The 17,620-nt window shown below is 44.7% G+C and overlaps 1 protein-coding gene and 1 pseudogene across 3 annotated transcripts in view; both read left to right on the forward strand.

Moving 5' to 3' along the window:
- The window catches only part of LOC141271469 (uncharacterized), a 524,545-nt pseudogene that overhangs the window by 64,087 nt on the left and 442,838 nt on the right, over positions 1-17,620 (forward strand).
- Positions 16,766-17,620, forward strand: part of LOC141272054 (uncharacterized) — a 50,421-nt gene continuing 49,566 nt past the window's right edge. Inside the window, exon 1 of one of the 3 annotated variants that reach the window (XM_073682348.1) lies at positions 16,766-16,838. The gene's annotated coding sequence lies outside the window, so the exon portion shown is untranslated. The remainder of the gene's footprint in view (positions 16,839-17,620) is intronic. The other 2 variants (XM_073682347.1, XM_073682349.1) reach the window with 2 other exon arrangements.

The raw sequence follows: 17,620 nt of genomic DNA on the forward strand, positions 1-17,620 counted from the left end.
TGTCAAAATTGATAATGACTTACTTACAGCCAAAGCTAACAGACAATTCTCTGTACTCCTTCTTCTTGACCTGTCCTCTGCCTTCGACACAGTTGACCACTGCCTCCTATTACAGATCCTCTCTTCCTTTGGCGTCAAAGACCCTGTCCTATCTTGGATCTCCTCATACCTTTCTAACCGCACATTTAGCGTCCCCCACTCCCACACTACCACCTTATCCCGCTCCCTCTCTGTTGGAGTCCCTCAAGGCTCTGTCCTAGGACCCCTACTTTTCTCAATCTATACCCTTGGCCTGGGACAACTCATAAAATCCCATGGCTTCCAGTACCATCTGTACGCTGGCGACACTCAGATCTACCTCTCTGGCCCTGATGTCACCTCTCTGCTGTCCAGAATCCCAGCATGTGTAGCAGCCATATCCTCCTTATTCTCCTCTCTCTACCTCAAGCTCAATGTGGACAAAACTGAACTCATCATCTTTCCCCCATCTTGCATATCTTCCCCACCTGGCCTTTCTATCACAATAAATGACATCACACTTTCCCCTGCACCGGCAATCCGCTGCCTTGGAGTAACCCTTGACTCTGCCCTGTCCTTCAAAACCCACATCCAAGCTCTCGCCACCTCCTGTCGCCTCCAGCTCAAGAATATTTCCAGAATCCGTCCTTTCGTCAACCCTCAATCTACTAAACTGCTTGTGCATGCCCTCATCATCTCCCGCCTTGACTACTGCAACACCCTCCTCTGTGGCCTATCTACTAACACTCTCGCACTGCTCCAGTCCGTCTTTAACTCTGTTGCACGACTAGTTCATCTCTCGCCTCGCTACTCCTCTGCTACCCCCCCTTTCCAAATCCCTTCACCTCCCAATTGCCCAGTGTATCCAATTCAAACTACTAACACTGACCTACAAAGCCATCCATAACCTTTCCCCTCCGTACATCGCTGAACTAATCTCCCGATATATTCCCTTACGTAATCTCCGGTACTCCCAAGACCTCCTTCTCTCCTCCACACTTATTCATTCCTCATCCAATCGCCTACAAGATTTCTCCCGAATATCCCCCATCCTATGAAATTCTGTGCCTCAACACGTCCGATTATCCGCCACATTTGGATCCTTCAGACGAAACCTGAAAACCCATCTTTTCAAACAAGCTTAAAGCCTGCCATGACCTTGCCTGCTGCCACCTCAACAACACCGGAGCTACTGCATCTCCCCAACCTACTGTCTCCTTCCCCAGTCCTGTAGAATGTAAGCCCACAAGGGCAGGGTCCTCTTCCCTCTGTACCAGTCTATCACTGCTAGCTTGTTTACTGTAAGTGATATCTGTATTTGGTATGTGTCAGGAATTCCACAGTGACAACACCGGGGAGATCACGCAATATCTCACCGTGCCGTCACTGTGTCACGGATTTCGTCCGGAATCTCGAGCACACGATCCAGACTACTCTCTACGTAGGTATCGGCAAGCGACCAGTGAGTGTATGGCGTCACACCTCGGGATTACAACGCATGGAATATGTGTTTACGCCCTTTGTAGGTCACTGTCAGCTTCACGATAGCCTGATTATTAATATTATTCGCTGGCGCCACCATCCAGATTTGACATATAATACAGGCCTGGGTGGACGCCTGCGTTCTGGTAGCGTAGATTTTACAAAGGAGACATTGCTCTACATAGCAGTTACACAAAATAATAAGGATTAAAAGAGAAACTTAATCTATAAAGATCGCTGCGATGATTCAATGTAGCCGGACGGGAGCTATCCTTATAACCGCTCGGCGTAACGTGACCCCTTGCTTATGATACATATGCTCCCTTCAATGATTGAAGCTTTGCACACTCTTGGCATTCTCTTGATGAGCTTCAAGAGGTAGTCACCGGAAATGGTTTTCACTTCACAGGTGTGCCCTGTCAGGTTTAATAAGTGGGATTTCTTGCCTTATAAATGGGGTTGGGAAAATCAGTTATGTTGTGCAGAAGTCAGGTGGATACACAGCTGATAGTCCTACTGAATAGACTGTTAGAATTTGTATTATGGCAAGAAAAAAGCAGTTAAGTAAAGAAAAATGAGTGGCCATCATTACTTTAAGAAATGAAGGTCAGTCAGTCCAAAAAATTGGGCAAACTTTGAAAGTGTCCCCAAATGCAGTTGCGAAAACCATCAAGCGCTACAAAGAAACTGTCTCACATGAGGACCGCCCCAGGAAAGGAAGACCAAGAGTCAACTCTGCTTCTGAGAATAAGTTTATCGAGTCACAAGCCTCAGAAATCGCAGGTTAACAGCAGCTCAGATTAGAGACCAGGTAAATGCCACACAGAGTTCTAGCAGCTGACACATCTCTACAACAACTGTTAAGAGGAGACTTTGTGCAGCAGGCCTTCATGGTAAAATAGCTGCTAGGAAACCACTGCTAAGGACAGGCAACAAGCAGAAGAGACCTGTTTGGGCTAAAGAACACAAGGAATGGACATTAGACCAGTGGAAATCTGTGCTTTGGTCTGATGAGTCCAAATTTGAGATCTTTGGTTCCAACCACCGTGTCTTTGTGCGACGCAAAAAAGGTGAACGGATGGACTCTACATGCCTGGTTCCCACCGTGAAGCATGGAGGAGGAGGTGTGATGGTGCAGGGATACTTTGCTGGTGACACTGTTGGGGATTTATTGAAAATTGAAGGCATACTGAACCAGCATGGCTACCACAGCATCTTGCAGCGGCATGCTATTCCATCCGGTTTGCGTTTAGTTGGACCATCATTTATTTTTCAACAGGACAATGACCCCAAACACACCTCCAGGCTGTTTAAGGGCTATTTAACCAAGAAGGAGAGTGATGGGGTGCTACGCCTGATGACCTGGCCTCCACAGGCACCAGACCTGAACCCAATCGAGATGGTTTGGGGTGAGCTGGACCGCAGAGTGAAGGCAAAAGGGCCAACAAGTGCTAAGCATCTCTGGGAACTCCTTCAAGATTGTTGGAAGACCATTTCCAGTGATTACCTCTTGAAGCTCATCAAGAGAATGCCAAGAGTGTGCAAAGCAGTCATCAAAGCAAAAGGTGGCTACTTTGAAGAACCTAGAATATAAGACATATTTTCAGTTGTTTCACACTTTTTTGTTAAGTATATAATTCCACATGTGTTATTTCATAGTTTTGATGCCTTCAATGTGAATGTACAATTTTCATAGTCATGAAAATACAGAAAAATCTTTAAATGAGGTGTGTCCAAACTTTTGGTCTGTACTGTATATACACATATATATACACACAGTATATAGACTGGAAAGTACCACTTCTCTTGTCCTGTATACAGGGTGTAATCCAAAGTATCTCCTCTTATCCTGGACATTTGAGGGTGTGATCTTTATTAGTGGTATGGCAAATGTCCATAAAAAAATTTGACTGCCCATGAATTTCGCTCCAGTTGTCCGGAAAAAAATATAATAGTAGGTTGGCAGTCCTGGATATAGTTCTCTTCTGTCAGTGTTTGCTGTCTCCTGTATTGTCTGTGTGGGATTGCAAGCTACTGTTTTAAAGGGAATCTGGCACTTATCTGACCTTTAATATGGGCATACAGGTGATAGAAATGTGAATCTATACCTACCTATATGCCTCATATCAGTTGTATAGTTGCTGTGAAATTGCTTTTTATTCAATCAAGTTTCTGATGCTGTGGAGCCGGGGCCCTGAAGAAATTCCCACCTCCTGTGTGAATTACTATGTTTCTCCCCTCCCCTGCACATCACAGTGCCCTGTGATGTTGTGCAGTTGCTGCAGCCAAATCCAGGCACTGTGACATGCATTGTAATTACCACAGGAGACGGGGATTTCTTCCAGTTCTCAGCACTGGAACACATAAGAAAGTTGTAGGAATAAAAAGACTTTTCACAGCAACAAGACCTTTAATATGAGGCATACAGGTAGGTGTAGATTTCCATTTCTATCACCTGTACGCCCAGTTTAGATTTCAGATAAGTGCCAGGATGTGACAGATTCCCTTTAAGCTCCTGAAAACCAGCTGTTTTTTTTTTACCTTGGCTCTCTTTTTTTACTATTCTTCTTTACAATATTGTCCCTATACCCACCTCCTGGTTCTATCTTGGCTACCTGACCATTCTATTACCCTTTGGTTCACTTCTTCAGAAGCAATCCAGTTGACCCTACAGTTAGACCAGATCCCTGTACAGGCTTTAATGGTTGAAGGCTGGAGTTCTTCTGGAATGTTCCAGACGGAGTGACTTGCAACAAATCTGTCCATGCTAGCTTTTTTGAGCCTGCAGCCTCTGACAGACATGGCAATGTGTACATGATCAGTCTGTGCTTCTTCCATGAGCTTTCCTCCATGGTAGACTGCTTGTACCTGTCAGAGAGTGCGTGAGATGGATTCACCTAATAAAACTGATTAGTGGCCTCTTTATGAATCTCTTCTGAAAATGTGACTGGAAATGATTGGAGACAGACACAGTGAAACAGGAACCTACAGAACAGATGGCTACAATAGAGAAGTAAAAATTTGAAAGCGCACAACCTGGTGGACTATCACCATAAACTATCGGCCCCTTTATTGTCTGCTGTCTTAGGCCTCCTTCACATGTCCTGATATTTTCAGTACTGGAAAAAACAGTACCGATGTTATCCGTGTCCGTGAGCGTCATTCGTGTGTCATCCTTGTACACCATCCATGTGACACATGCTGGAACAAAACTGAATAGAAATCACAGATGTTTGTGTTAAAGATGTGCAAAGATAGAGATAGAATCACACAATGTTAGAGATGGAAGGAACCTCCAGGGTCATAGTGTCCAACCCTCTAATTAATGCAGGATTCACTAAATCAGTGGTCCCCAACCTTTTTTGCACCAGGGACCGGCTTGAAGCAAGATCATTTTTCCATGGCCCAGCAAGGAGGGGGTGGGGTGGGCGGGGCTTTGGTCATATGGGGGCGGGGTAATGGAGGGATTTGGAGTTTAGTGCATACTTATCATATAGTGTAGACCAGGTCCCCGCCAGGAGCTATGCCAGGAGCCCCACATAATGTGCTGTGCCAGGAGCCGCATCACTGAGGCCCCATCACGCCCTGCAGCAGGACAGGGCAGCTGTCCTGACAGCTGCTGTTCAGCTGCATTTACTTCATCCCAAGGGCGGACACAGACTGTAGTGGGCCCCTGTGCAAGAAATTTTTGGGGGCCCCCCCCGCCCTTCATAAGGCAACAAAGTTATGTAAACATAACCCCCCCATGTGCATCTCTCACCCCCCCATGTGCAGCTCACCCCCGTGCATCTCTCATCCCCCTCCGTGCATCTCTCATCCCCCTCCGTGCATCTCTCATCCACCCCCGTGCATCTCTCATCCCCTCCGTGCATCTCTCATCCCCCTCCGTGCATCTCTCATCCCCCTCCGTGCATCTCTCATCCACCCCCCGTGCATCTCTCATCCCCTCCGTGCATCTCTCATCCCCCCCGTGCATCTCTCACCCCCCCGTGCATCTCTCATCCACCCCCCGTGCATCTCTCATCCCCCCCGTGCATCTCTCACCCCCCCGTGCATCTCTCATCCACCCCCCGTGCATCTCTCATCCCCCCCGTGCATCTCTCACCCCCCCGTGCATCTCTCATCCACCCCCCGTGCATCTCTCATCCCCCCCGTGCATCTCTCACCCCCCCGTGCATCTCTCACCCCCCCGTGCATCTCTCATCTCTCCCCTCCCTCCCATGTGCATCTCTCATCTCTCCCCTCCCCCCATGTGCATCTCTCATCTCTCCCCTCCCCCCATGTGCATCTCTCATCTCTCCCCTCCCCCCATGTGCATCTCTCATCTCTCCCCTCCCCCCATGTGCATCTCTCATCTCTCCCCTCCCCCCATGTGGATCTCTCATCTCTCCCCTCCCCCATGTGCATCTCTCATCTCTCCCCTCCCCCCCATGTGGATCTCTCATCTCTCCCCTCCCCCATGTGCATCTCTCATCTCTCCCCTCCCCCCCATGTGGATCTCTCATCTCTCCCCTCCCCCATGTGCATCTCTCATCTCTCCCCTCCCCCCATGTGCATCTCCCATTCCCCCCACTCCTAGTTAATTGTATTTAAAAAAAATAAAACTTGTTATACTTACCCCCATGCGATCCCTGCAGAATCCTGGCGCTCATCCAAATCGCTGACACCAGGTTCTCCTGACTTCCGTCCATGTGACGGCGCCGTCACATGACCGGAAGTCAGGGGAATCATGAAGGTGCTGCCGCAGCAGCGCAGCGCTAAGATGTCCCGGACCCGGCGCTTAGCATGCGGCCGGGGGCCCCATGAGGAGAGAGACGCACAAGAGGGGGGCTCCGAGGGGGCTCCTACCGGCCGGGCCCCATACTGGAGTCAGGGCAGTCATGCCCTGATGGCGGCCCTGCTGGAGGCTGGAGGGGCCCCCTCTCCCCGCGGACCGGCTGAAAAACCCCAACGGCCCGGTCCTGGTCCGCGGACCGGCGGTTGGGGACCTCTGCACTAAATCACCTCAAGCCTCTGTTTGAAGACTTCCATTGAAGGAGAACTCACCACCTCTCGTGACAGCCTGTTCTACTCATTGATCACCCTCACTGTTAAAAAGGTTTTTTTTTTAGTATCTAATATGTATATTTTCTCTTTCAGTTTCATTCCATTACTTCTCGTGTTTCCATGTGCAAATGAGAATAAGGATGATCCCTCTACACTGTGATATCCCTTCTTATATCTGTAGACCACTATTAAGTCTCCTATTAGCCTTCTTTTTTCCAAGCTAAACATTCCCAGATTCTTTAATTGTTTTCATAGGACATTGTTTGCAGTCCGCTCACCATCCTGGTAGCTCTTCTCTGAACTTGTTCCAGTTTTTCCAATGTCTTTTTTAAAATGTGCTGCCCAGAAGTGGACACAGTATTCCAGGTGAGGTCTAACCAAGGAGTAGAGGGGGATAATTTACTTCAAGTGACACTGTAGGTATGGGATAGATAGCTAACTACATAGATATCCATAAGATGTATAATTAGCTTTTTGCGTGTGTAGTTTAGTGTACATGTATTACGCTAATAAATAAATGAAAAAAATGGTGTGGGGTCCCCCTTATTTTTGATAACCAGTAAAGGTAAAGCAGACAGCTGCAGGCTGATATCTATTCTGGCACTTTGCCCCGCTCAGCGAAACCCGGCGGCTGTGATAAATATTGTCGTCAGTACCCGGCAACTGTGAATAGCAGGAACTTTTGGCCTCGCTCGCACAAGCGTATAACACGGCCAAGTGCTATCCAATGTTTTATCGGATAGCACCCGACCCGGTGTTATCCTATAGTGTTGTGCAGATCAGCGATTATTTTCTTATACTGATTAGGCATCAGAAAATAATCGCAGCATGCTGTGACTGGCAGCGAGACTCTGCTCACATGCACCCATATAAGTCTGTGCTTGTGAAACATTGGGCTGCACTCAGATGTCATCTCAGTGCAGTGCGATAAGACGCCGAGACTGGCAATGGCAGAGATGGAGAAATTACTTTTTTCGTCTTCTCCACACTTGTGCTGCGATTATCGTATGCGAGAGAATCGGAGCACAGTAGCATGACACTCGGCTCATGCTCGCAACAGAGCTGGAGCTGAGTGTGATTAGCATACGCTAGTCTGACCCCGGCCTTACTGCTACTTACAGACTCCGGAGCTGTATTCGGGGAATGTGGACTACATCTGAGCTGCGTGGAACCATTTTGCTAATAAATTCGTGAACGAGGGTCTGTCTCTTTGTGTTTATTTCTTTTTATGTTTTTCAGGTATCCATTTCTGGATTATGTCTAATTCCCATGACTACGGCGGGCCTGCATGGGTTTTTATTTCCCAAAAAATTTGTGAACTTCGAGATAGTGTGGGAGAGTCTTTATTCAAAGAAACTATATTTTGTGCGTGTGTGTTTTTATTTTTAATTACTGGGTTAGTAATGGGGGTGTCTGATAGACCTCTCTCCATTACTAACCCCAGGGATTGATGTCCACGTGTGGGTCTCCCCCATAGATAATAGTGGGTGTGCAGGTGTAAGTGTCTCCGTTACGTATGAAAACTGTCATCACGCGTACTGGAAACACTGACATGTGAAGGGGGCCTTATTGTGTTGATAATTGAATTATAGTACAGTTTGTATGGAAATATAATAAATATTGTTGAGTGAGCATGCTCGTGTGCTAACAGAGTATCTTCGACGTGCTCGAAAACTATGCTCGAGACACTGCAGCTGCATGTCTCGCGGCTGTTCGAACGCCGCAACACAGCATGGATTGCCTCTTGATAGGTAATCCATGCTGTGTTGCAGCTGTCGACCAGCCGCGAGACATACAGCCTAACTTGAGCATAATATTCAAGCACGCCGAAGATACTCTGTTAGCACCCGAGCGTGCTCGGATAACACCTTATTCGAGCACGCTCGTTCAACACTAATTATGAAGTATATAACAAAATAAATATTGATATAAGTCAAATGCAGTGCTATCTACAAATAATAAAATCAGTCTTATTCTTGGCAGATGACTATACCAGGAGCTCCGAGGAACGTCTGATATTCTCAGATTTTGCAGCTAATAATTGTAGAAGCACACCAAATACATGTGAAGAACAAGTAATTTTCACAGATACACCTCAAGCTCATCTCAGAAAAAATCTGTCATCTGATCCTATTCAACAGGTCCTCTCTTCTGCTTCAAAGACAAATATGCAAAATGAAACTATTGTTAAAAATGAAATGGCTTACACAGGGGAGAAATCATTTTCATGTTCAGAATGTGGAAAATATTACCGTAGTAAATCAAGCCTTGTTGCACATCAGAGAAATCACACAGTGCAGAAGCGGTATTCATGTTCAGAATGTGGGAAATGTTTTAACTGGAAATCAAGTCTTGTTAAACATCTGAGAATTCACACAGGGGAAAAGCCATTTTCATGTTCAGAATGTGGGAAACGTTATAGGGGGAAAGATGAACTTGTAGCACATCAGAGAAGTCACACAGGGGAAAAGCCATTTTCATGCTCAGAATGTGGGAAATGTTTTAACCGAAAAACAAGTCTTGTTACCCATCTGAAAATTCACACAGGGGAAAAGCCATTTTCATGCTCAGAATGTGGTAAATGTTTTAACCGAAGAACAAGTCTTGTTGCCCATCTGAAAATTCACACAAGGGAAAAGCCATTTTAATGCTCAGAATGTGGAAAATGTTTTAACCGAAAAACAAATCTTGTTACCCATCTGAAAATTTACACAGGAGAGAAGCCATTTTCATGCGCCATATGTGGGAAATCATTTAAACAGCAATCAATTTTAACAGTACATGAGAAAATTCATACAGGTGAGAAGCCATTTTCATGCTCAGACTGTGGGAAATGTTTTACAGACAACTCACATCTTTGTAGACATCAGAGAATTCACACAGGGAAGAAGCTGTTATCTTGTACAGAATGCGGGAAACATTATAGTAAGAAATCCAAACTTATAATACATCAGTGAAGTCACACAGGGGAGAAGCCATTTGTCTGTTCAGAATGTGGGAAATGTTTTAATCACAAACCAAATCTTAATAGACATCAAATAATTCACACAGGAGAGAAGCCATTTTCTTGCTCAGAATGTGGGAAACATTATAGTAGGAAATCCAAACTTATAATACATCAGATAATTCACCCAGGGGAAAAGCCATTTTCATGTTCAAATTGTGGGAAATGTTTTAATCAGAACTCAAATCTTGTCAGACATCAGAGAACTCACACAGGGAAGTAGCCAATTTATTATGTTTAATTGTTTTATTGACAACATGTACTAGAAAAACATAAGTTATAGTAAAGTCACTCGTCTACAAAAGAAAGGGTAAACAAAATGTATACAATTACTAATAACCATTTGCTATTGGGATCAAAAGGGTAATATTCTCCTTGTGGAGAGTGATATGTCAAGCCTGACATACCAATATGCAAATTGTCTCTTCAGAGAGGAAGAGGTCTAGAACTCTAGTGTTGCCTATTGGAAGTAGCAATCCTAAAAGTCAATATTGACTCTTTAACAAGCCTTGCCACACGACTTAGGATAAAAGCCAAACCAGGCATCTCAATTTGCAGACACTGTGTTTCGGTGTACTGACCCTTGTCAGTGCAAAATGTGAGATCTGGTTTGGCTGGGTGAGAGGCGTCAGACTGGAATACAAGGGGAAACGTTTCTCCTTGCGGAAAATAACATGTCAAGCCTGAGATACCAAGGTGAAGAGACTTTTAAGCCTTGCCATGCTCCTCTGAGAAATTTAAATATGCAAATTGTCTCTTCAAAGAGGAAGAGGACTAGAACTCTAGTGCCACCTATTGGAAGTAGCAATCCTAAAAGTCAATATCGATCCTTTAACAAGCCTTGTCACATGACTTAGGACAAAAGCTAAACCAGGACTCTCAGTTTGCAGATGCTGTTTCAGGGTACTGCACCTTATCAGTGCAAAGTGTGCGATCTGATTTGGCTGGATGAGAGGTGTCTGACCAGGATCCAAGGGGTAATGTTTCTCCTTGTGGAGAGTGACATGTCAAGCCTGACATACCAACATACCCCTCATCAGTTGACTTTTAGGATTGCTACTTCCAATAGGTGGCACTAGAGTTGTAATCCTCTTCCTCTCTGAAGAGACAAATTGCATATTTAATTTCCCAAAGGAGCATTGCAAGGCTTAAAAGTCTCCTCACCTTGGTATGTCAGGATTGACATGTCACTCTCCACAAGGATAAACGTTACCCCTTGGATTCCGGTCTGACGCCTCTCACCGAGCCAAACCAGATCTCACACTTTGCACTCATGAGGGGCAGTACCCTGAAACACAGTGTCTGCAAATTGAGAATCCTGGTTTGGCTTTTATCCTAAGTCATGTGACAAGGCTCGTTAAAGGGTCAATATTGACTTTTAGGATTGCTAGAGACAATTTGCACAGTTGTTATTGAAAATTAATAAAATAATACACCTATATTTGAACAAATTATGCATTTTACATTTGTATAACTAAATGGTTGTCTGTTGACGCTTTCTTCCATCCTATTTGACATTGACCATGCAGAGATGATGCTATACATGATCAGGACAGTTGCCAAGGTAACCATTTAATGCCCCGCTTGTCTCAACCAATTAATAGGGTGACCTGATTATAAAATGAGACCTGGGGCATACATAGAAATCATGAGGTGTCAAAGAAAAAGTCTGAATAGAAAACTCCTTCAAACCACTCACCCCTAAACAAAACAATTATTTATTGTGGTGATAATGAGTAATTCACAACTTTTAAAGACAGGAAAGAGAGAAATACAGTATATTGGGGCATGCACACAAAAATAGTAACTCCCCTTAATATCCCACGTACTACAAAACAACTTCCATAGCCTCCATACAGTATGACACCTCCACGATGGCTCTCCACAAAGTATGATGCCCCCAAAGATGTCCCCCACATAGTACAATGTCCCCACAATTCCAGCTACACATTTTACCCCCGTTAACCCTCACATGTACAGTATGATGCCCCCACTGTGCATTCCCCCACACAATATGATGTCTCCTTCTTAGTTCTCACACACAGTATGATGCCCCTCACAGACATAATGATGCCCCCCACAGTGCCGTCAATGCCAAATGAGGCCTCCACTATCCTCCCAATACATGAAGAACCTGCCACAGTTCCCCAATACAACATGATGCCCCCCAGTATGTTCCCTAATACAGTAAGAAACTATCATCAGGCTCCCCAATACAGTATAATGTGCCCACTGTGTCTACCAATACAGTATGAAGCCATGAAAGTAGTCCTCAATACATTTTGGTGTCCCTCATGTAGAAAAAGCTACAGACACAATAAAAGAAATCACCTAGCCTTGTTCCAATTATGTGCTGCCCCAGTCTGTGCTGTGTGAGGACTGAAGCCCAACACAGAAGGCACAATGATATCACTTGTTATGCCAAGACTTAGACACACTGGCTGAATGAATGAGCAAGCAACAAGCCATTGTATGCAACTGGACCTATGTCCTGAAGATGCATATACCATTGGACTTGAGAATGTTCAGCACTGGATGAGACTAGTACTGGATGAGACTAGTTGATTATCAAATTGTTGCCTTGACAACTGTTCCAATCATAACCAAATAAAAATCTGAGCTAGAACATACAGCATATTGGTATAAGTGCAATGCATAGGTGTACATTCACACTGTGGCTATTTAACAAACAAAACCTAAAATAAAACCAAAATGAGCAAATACCCAGAAGTAAGTAAATAAATAGTAATAGTGAATGCAAATAACATAGGGCACTTAGTTAACACTGTGTTGATCAAAAAAACATAAAAGTCATCCCACCACAACATGGTGTATCCCAATTAGGATGATACCTAACGCTTGTAGAAAAAGTAAAGTTGAACTGCACATCAAAAAATAGTTAAACTTTTTATATTACATAAGTATCAAACAATTAAGTAAGCCTACCTAGACCAAAGAATTATAGGCTCTCCCATAAATAACAAAACCTATACAAAAACTAAGAGCAAAACAAAGCCAAAATAGTACTAAAATATTTTTTTATTGTTACAAATAATTAAAATAAGTCAAACATTAGAGATAATAAAAGGAGAAAATCAGACATAGGCTGACCATACAGGCAATACCCAGACAATATAACCAACCCATGTATTATGTTATGGGTATATAGAAAAAAGTGACATGCAACCATAGGGTGGAATGAATCCTACACAGTAAAGAAACTGCCCAATGAGATATGTAAGTACCCCAATCTAATAGGTTAGTATATATTAGACCAAAAAATACACATCATAAATTACAGTAGTGTACTACCTAGTTAGGCATAATGCATATGTGAGAAATTGACCATGGAGGGTAACACTACGAAAAGATCAGATTAAATGCATGCTGGAAGCAATACAGAACCTATATGGCGGCCACAGGAACCCCAGACGCGCGTTTCGCTGTCCGCTTCCTCTGTGGGACATGTTGGTGATAGAAAAACAATCTAATGCGTTTCTGGTGCCGTTAGTTAGAAAGAATGCAAAAAAAATTGTGGAAAATCACCTTATAAACAAACCTCCCCCAATCATGTGGAGACAATGATTGTAATTGGGCAAATGTGTATAAAAATAACTTGATATCCAGTCTGTAAAATATTTACATCATTAATGCACATATTATACAATGGATGTGAACTCATAAGCAAAGGTTAAAAAAACAAACAAGCTTTCAATAAATAAACATAGTCTCATTCCTGTAATTCATGCCTTTTGGCTGTTGTTATTTAGCTTTGTAATCCAAAACACTTCCCTTATAAAAAGTTTTTTTTCTGGCAGTTTCCACCTCGATCTGGCAACATAACTTTTTCAGTGCCAAAAAAAGTGAAAATATTTTTTTATGTTTCCATTATAGCAATCCAAAAAATGTTTCCCAGCACCGGAATATGTTCTACTTTTTTTGTATTAGCGTTGTAAATATGCTCTGTTATTCTTTTTTTTATTTTTTGACTTGTGTATGTCTTACAAGGTGAGGGAAGGAATAAGTGTACAACGACGGGAAGAGGGGGAAGGGAGACCATCAACTAGGGAAAGGGGGAGCGGAGACCCCTTGGCGGATATCACCATGCCTATCCTATCGCCCCTATATAGGTTCTGCACCTATCGCCGAGCAGGAACCTAAACCCTGAATGTCCCTAGAGCTAGGCCCTAGATAGGGAAGGGACGGGGTGAGCACTAGTCAGGCCCCACTACAAACTAAAGACAACAAGGTAAACAAAGGGGATACACTTAGCTTGAGCAGAAACCAGAGAGATAACGCCAACTGTCCTCCAAGGGCACCAAAGACGAGACTAGCTGACTGCTAGTGCTCCAAGCCTGCACAGAGGTCATAGCACTATCACTGGCGACTCTCAGGAGAAACTGAGAGTTTTTAACTACCAAGCAAGGTTGTGTGAATCAGCAGCAGAAGGTGAAGGTCGCTGCTGAGTCCTAAAGGAAAAAGAACTATACTACAGACATGAGAGGATCAAGAAGGCATCTGCAATGCCAAGTGCAGTGACCTTCTATAGTCGGATCCAGAACGACTGTCTGTCACACCTGACACACCCGTGACAGTACCCCCCCTTCTACGAGTAGCCTCCGGACACTCAGGACCAGGTTTCTCAGGATAAGAGGTTCAGAAAGAACCAGCCTGGGGTCATTCACCTTTGATGCCAAAACCCACATCCTTTTCTCTGGACCATAACCCTTCCAGTGCACCAAGTACTGTAGGAATGACACTGGAGGTGAGACTCTACAATCCTCAAAATCTGAAACTCCAAATTACCATAAGCCATGATTGGGGGGGGGGGCATCAGGGGAGAGGACTGAAGAGGTTTTACGTATTTCTTGAGCGGAGACCTGTGAAACACATTGTGGATCTTAAGGGCCTGAGGTAGCTCAAGACAAAACGCTGCTGAGTTAATGACAGCAGTTATTTTATAGGGACCAATAAATCTAGGTCCCAGCTTCCAGGAAGGAACCTTCAACTTGATATTCCTGGTAGACAACCACACAAATTCATTCACACTTAGGTCCGGACCTGGTGAGCATTTCCTGTCAGCCATATGTTTGTACCTGTCTCCCATGATCTTCAAATTACTCAGAACCCCCCGCCACACAGAAGAGAGCGATGAAGCAAAACGTTTCTCCTCAGGAACTCCCGAAGCCCCTCCCCTACCAAAAGTACCAAATTGTGGATGGTAACCGTATGCACCAAAGAACGGTGACCTACCGGTATATTCTTGGTGATGATTATTAATAGCAAATTCTGCCAACGGTAAGTAAGATGCCCAATCCTCCTGGTTTTCGGAGACAAAATGCCTGAGGTAAGTCTCTAAATTCTGATTAATGCGCTCGGTCTGCCCTGAGGATGGAATGCAGAGGAAAAGGACAGCTGCACCCCCAGTCGAGTACAGAAAGCTCTCCAGAACTCTCTCCAAGCAGACAACAGAGAGATAACGCTAACTGTCCTCCAAGGGCACCAAAGACGAGAATAGCCGACTGCTAGTGCTCCAAGCCTGCACAGAGGTACATAGAACTATCACCAGAGACTCTCAGGAGATACTGAGAGTTTTTAACTACCAAGCAAGTCAATCAGCAGCAGAAGACGGAGGTCGCTGTTGGGTCCTAAAGGAAGAAGGATATAACTATACTACAGAGATGAGAGCATCTGCATTGTCAAGCGCAGTTACCTTCAACAGTCGGGTTCAGAGCAACTGTCTGTCACACCTGACACACCCATGCCAATGCATCTAATGTATTACATGTCGCAAGCAACATACTCAATACAGTAGATTACACGGGTAGTATCCCAATTAATAAATTATTTTATGGGATGTAATTTGTTCATTGTGAGTGTTTTTGGCATACTGACACATATTGCATTTCTGTTTTGAGCAGTTGTGAAAACCTATTGTGGAGAGCCATGTGGTACTATTGGCAGGCTTTTTATAAAGACTGGAGGACACTATATTTCCCAGAGATCGACCTCACCTCGCCACAAATCTGAAACCATCGTTAAGTATTGTGTTGAAAATCTCATCTTGATATAAGATTGGAATGTGTCTGATAATGATCTCTTTTATTTTCTATATTGTAAGCTGTATGGTGATCTGAAAGTAATTACATGGCTGTGTGATTCATTTTTGTTTCTATTTTTAACTTTAACTGAAAAAATTTTGTTTCTGGATAAACTATGTTTTTTATATGTAGTGTCAATGGTTGTGTCTTTATAGCCTCTTGATTTTAGTCTATTTTTGATGGTGATGCTTTCCGCGACAAAAGTTTTTTCATCAGAGGAAATTCGCGTTGCTCTGATGAACTCTCCATATGGAATAGAGGTAATTGTGTGTGAAGGGCGGCAACTATCAGCCTGTAAGGTGTTGTTCCCACCCACAGGTTTTCTGAAAATGGAGCATTTTACCTTTTTGAATATACAGTAGAGCTGACTGTTAAAGCAATGTCCAGAAATTCAGTGTAAACTCCAGGGGTAGTAAACGGGAATCGCAAATTGAGGTCATTGTTCTTGAGATATTTAAAGGGGATATCCAGGACTCCTCAGCACCCATTACCTCTGCTCTCATCTCCTCAGCGTTCGTCACCTCAACGCTCATCACCTCAGCTGTCTACATTGGAGGCTCCTGCGAGGACCTTGCCTAAGCAACTGCACTCCTCTCCCCAGCACCCGTCACCTCAGCGCCTGTCACCTTAGTTCTCGCCACCTACGAACTCAGCTGTCTACATTGGAAGCTCCTGTGAGGACCTCACTCCAGCAACTGCGCTCGTCACCTCAGCGCTCGTCACCTCAGCGTCCGTCACCTCAGCGCTCGGCACCTCAGCGCTCGTCACCTCAGCGTCCGTCACCTCAGCGCTCGGCACCTCAGCGCTCGTCACCTCAGCGCTCGTCACCTCAGCTGTCTACATTGGAGGCTCCTGCGAGGACCTTGCCCAAACAACTGCACCCCAGCACCCGTCACCTTAGTTCTTGTCACCTACACACTCAGCTATCTACATTGGAAGCTCCTGTGAGGACCTCACTCCAGCAACTGCACTTGTGACCTCAGCACTCAGCCGTCTGCAGTGGAGCTGCTGGAAGGAGCCTTACAGGAGCCACTAAAATCGCAACACAACCCTATTTATATATATGGCTGTTCTGTGCTTACAGGACCTGTGGTGATGTCCCAGTCATGTGATCAGTCACATGGAGGGGAGGAGTCGTTCTCCATTTTGAGGCTCCGTGTGAGAGAAGCCGTCTGTACTGGTGAGAGGTAATGAGGGAGCAGGGAGTGTGTGATGGGGGAATAGGACTAAACCCTAATGGGCTGAAGGACGGGGTCTCTCTGACCACTAGAATATACAGCGGAGCTTTAAAGATCCTGAAATCTTTAGAGTTTTCCATATTTCTGAATTAATTTGACCTAAAACTCCATCAGATTTTGACACAAGTCCTAAATGTATAAATCCTACAAGGAACGAGACTGAGAAGTGTAAAGAATGAAGACCGTCGCTGTAGAGAATAATATAAAGGATTATTAATTCATCTCATAAATATATATATACTGTAAGTCAATGAAGACATAAAATAAGGGATCATTTATATGCATGGCCCCCTTACCCCCAATCCTGGTATGCATGGCCCCCTTATCCCCAATCCTGGTATACATGGCACCCCTCATCCCCAATCCTGGTATGCATGGCACCCCTCATCCCCAATCCTGGAATGCATGGCACCCCTCATCCCCAATCCTGGAATGCATGGCACCCCTCATCCCCAATCCTGTTATGCATGGCACCTCTCATCCCCAATCCTGGTATGCATGGCACCTTATCCCTCATCCTATTATGCATGGTACCCCACATTCCTATCCTGGTATGTATGGTACCCCTCATCCCTATTCTGGTATGCATGGCACCCCTCACCCCCCAATCCTGGTATGCATGGTCCCCTCACCCCCAAACCTGGTATGCATGGTCCCCTCATCCACCAATTCTGGTATGCATGGTCCCCTCATCCCTCAATCCTGGTATGTGTGGTACCCCTCATCTTGGT

The sequence above is a fragment of the Phyllobates terribilis genome, unplaced genomic scaffold (assembly GCF_046119375.1).
Source record: "Phyllobates terribilis strain yellow unplaced genomic scaffold, ASM4611937v1 Scaffold_5__5_contigs__length_657084704, whole genome shotgun sequence".
Taxonomy (NCBI): domain Eukaryota; kingdom Metazoa; phylum Chordata; class Amphibia; order Anura; family Dendrobatidae; genus Phyllobates; species Phyllobates terribilis.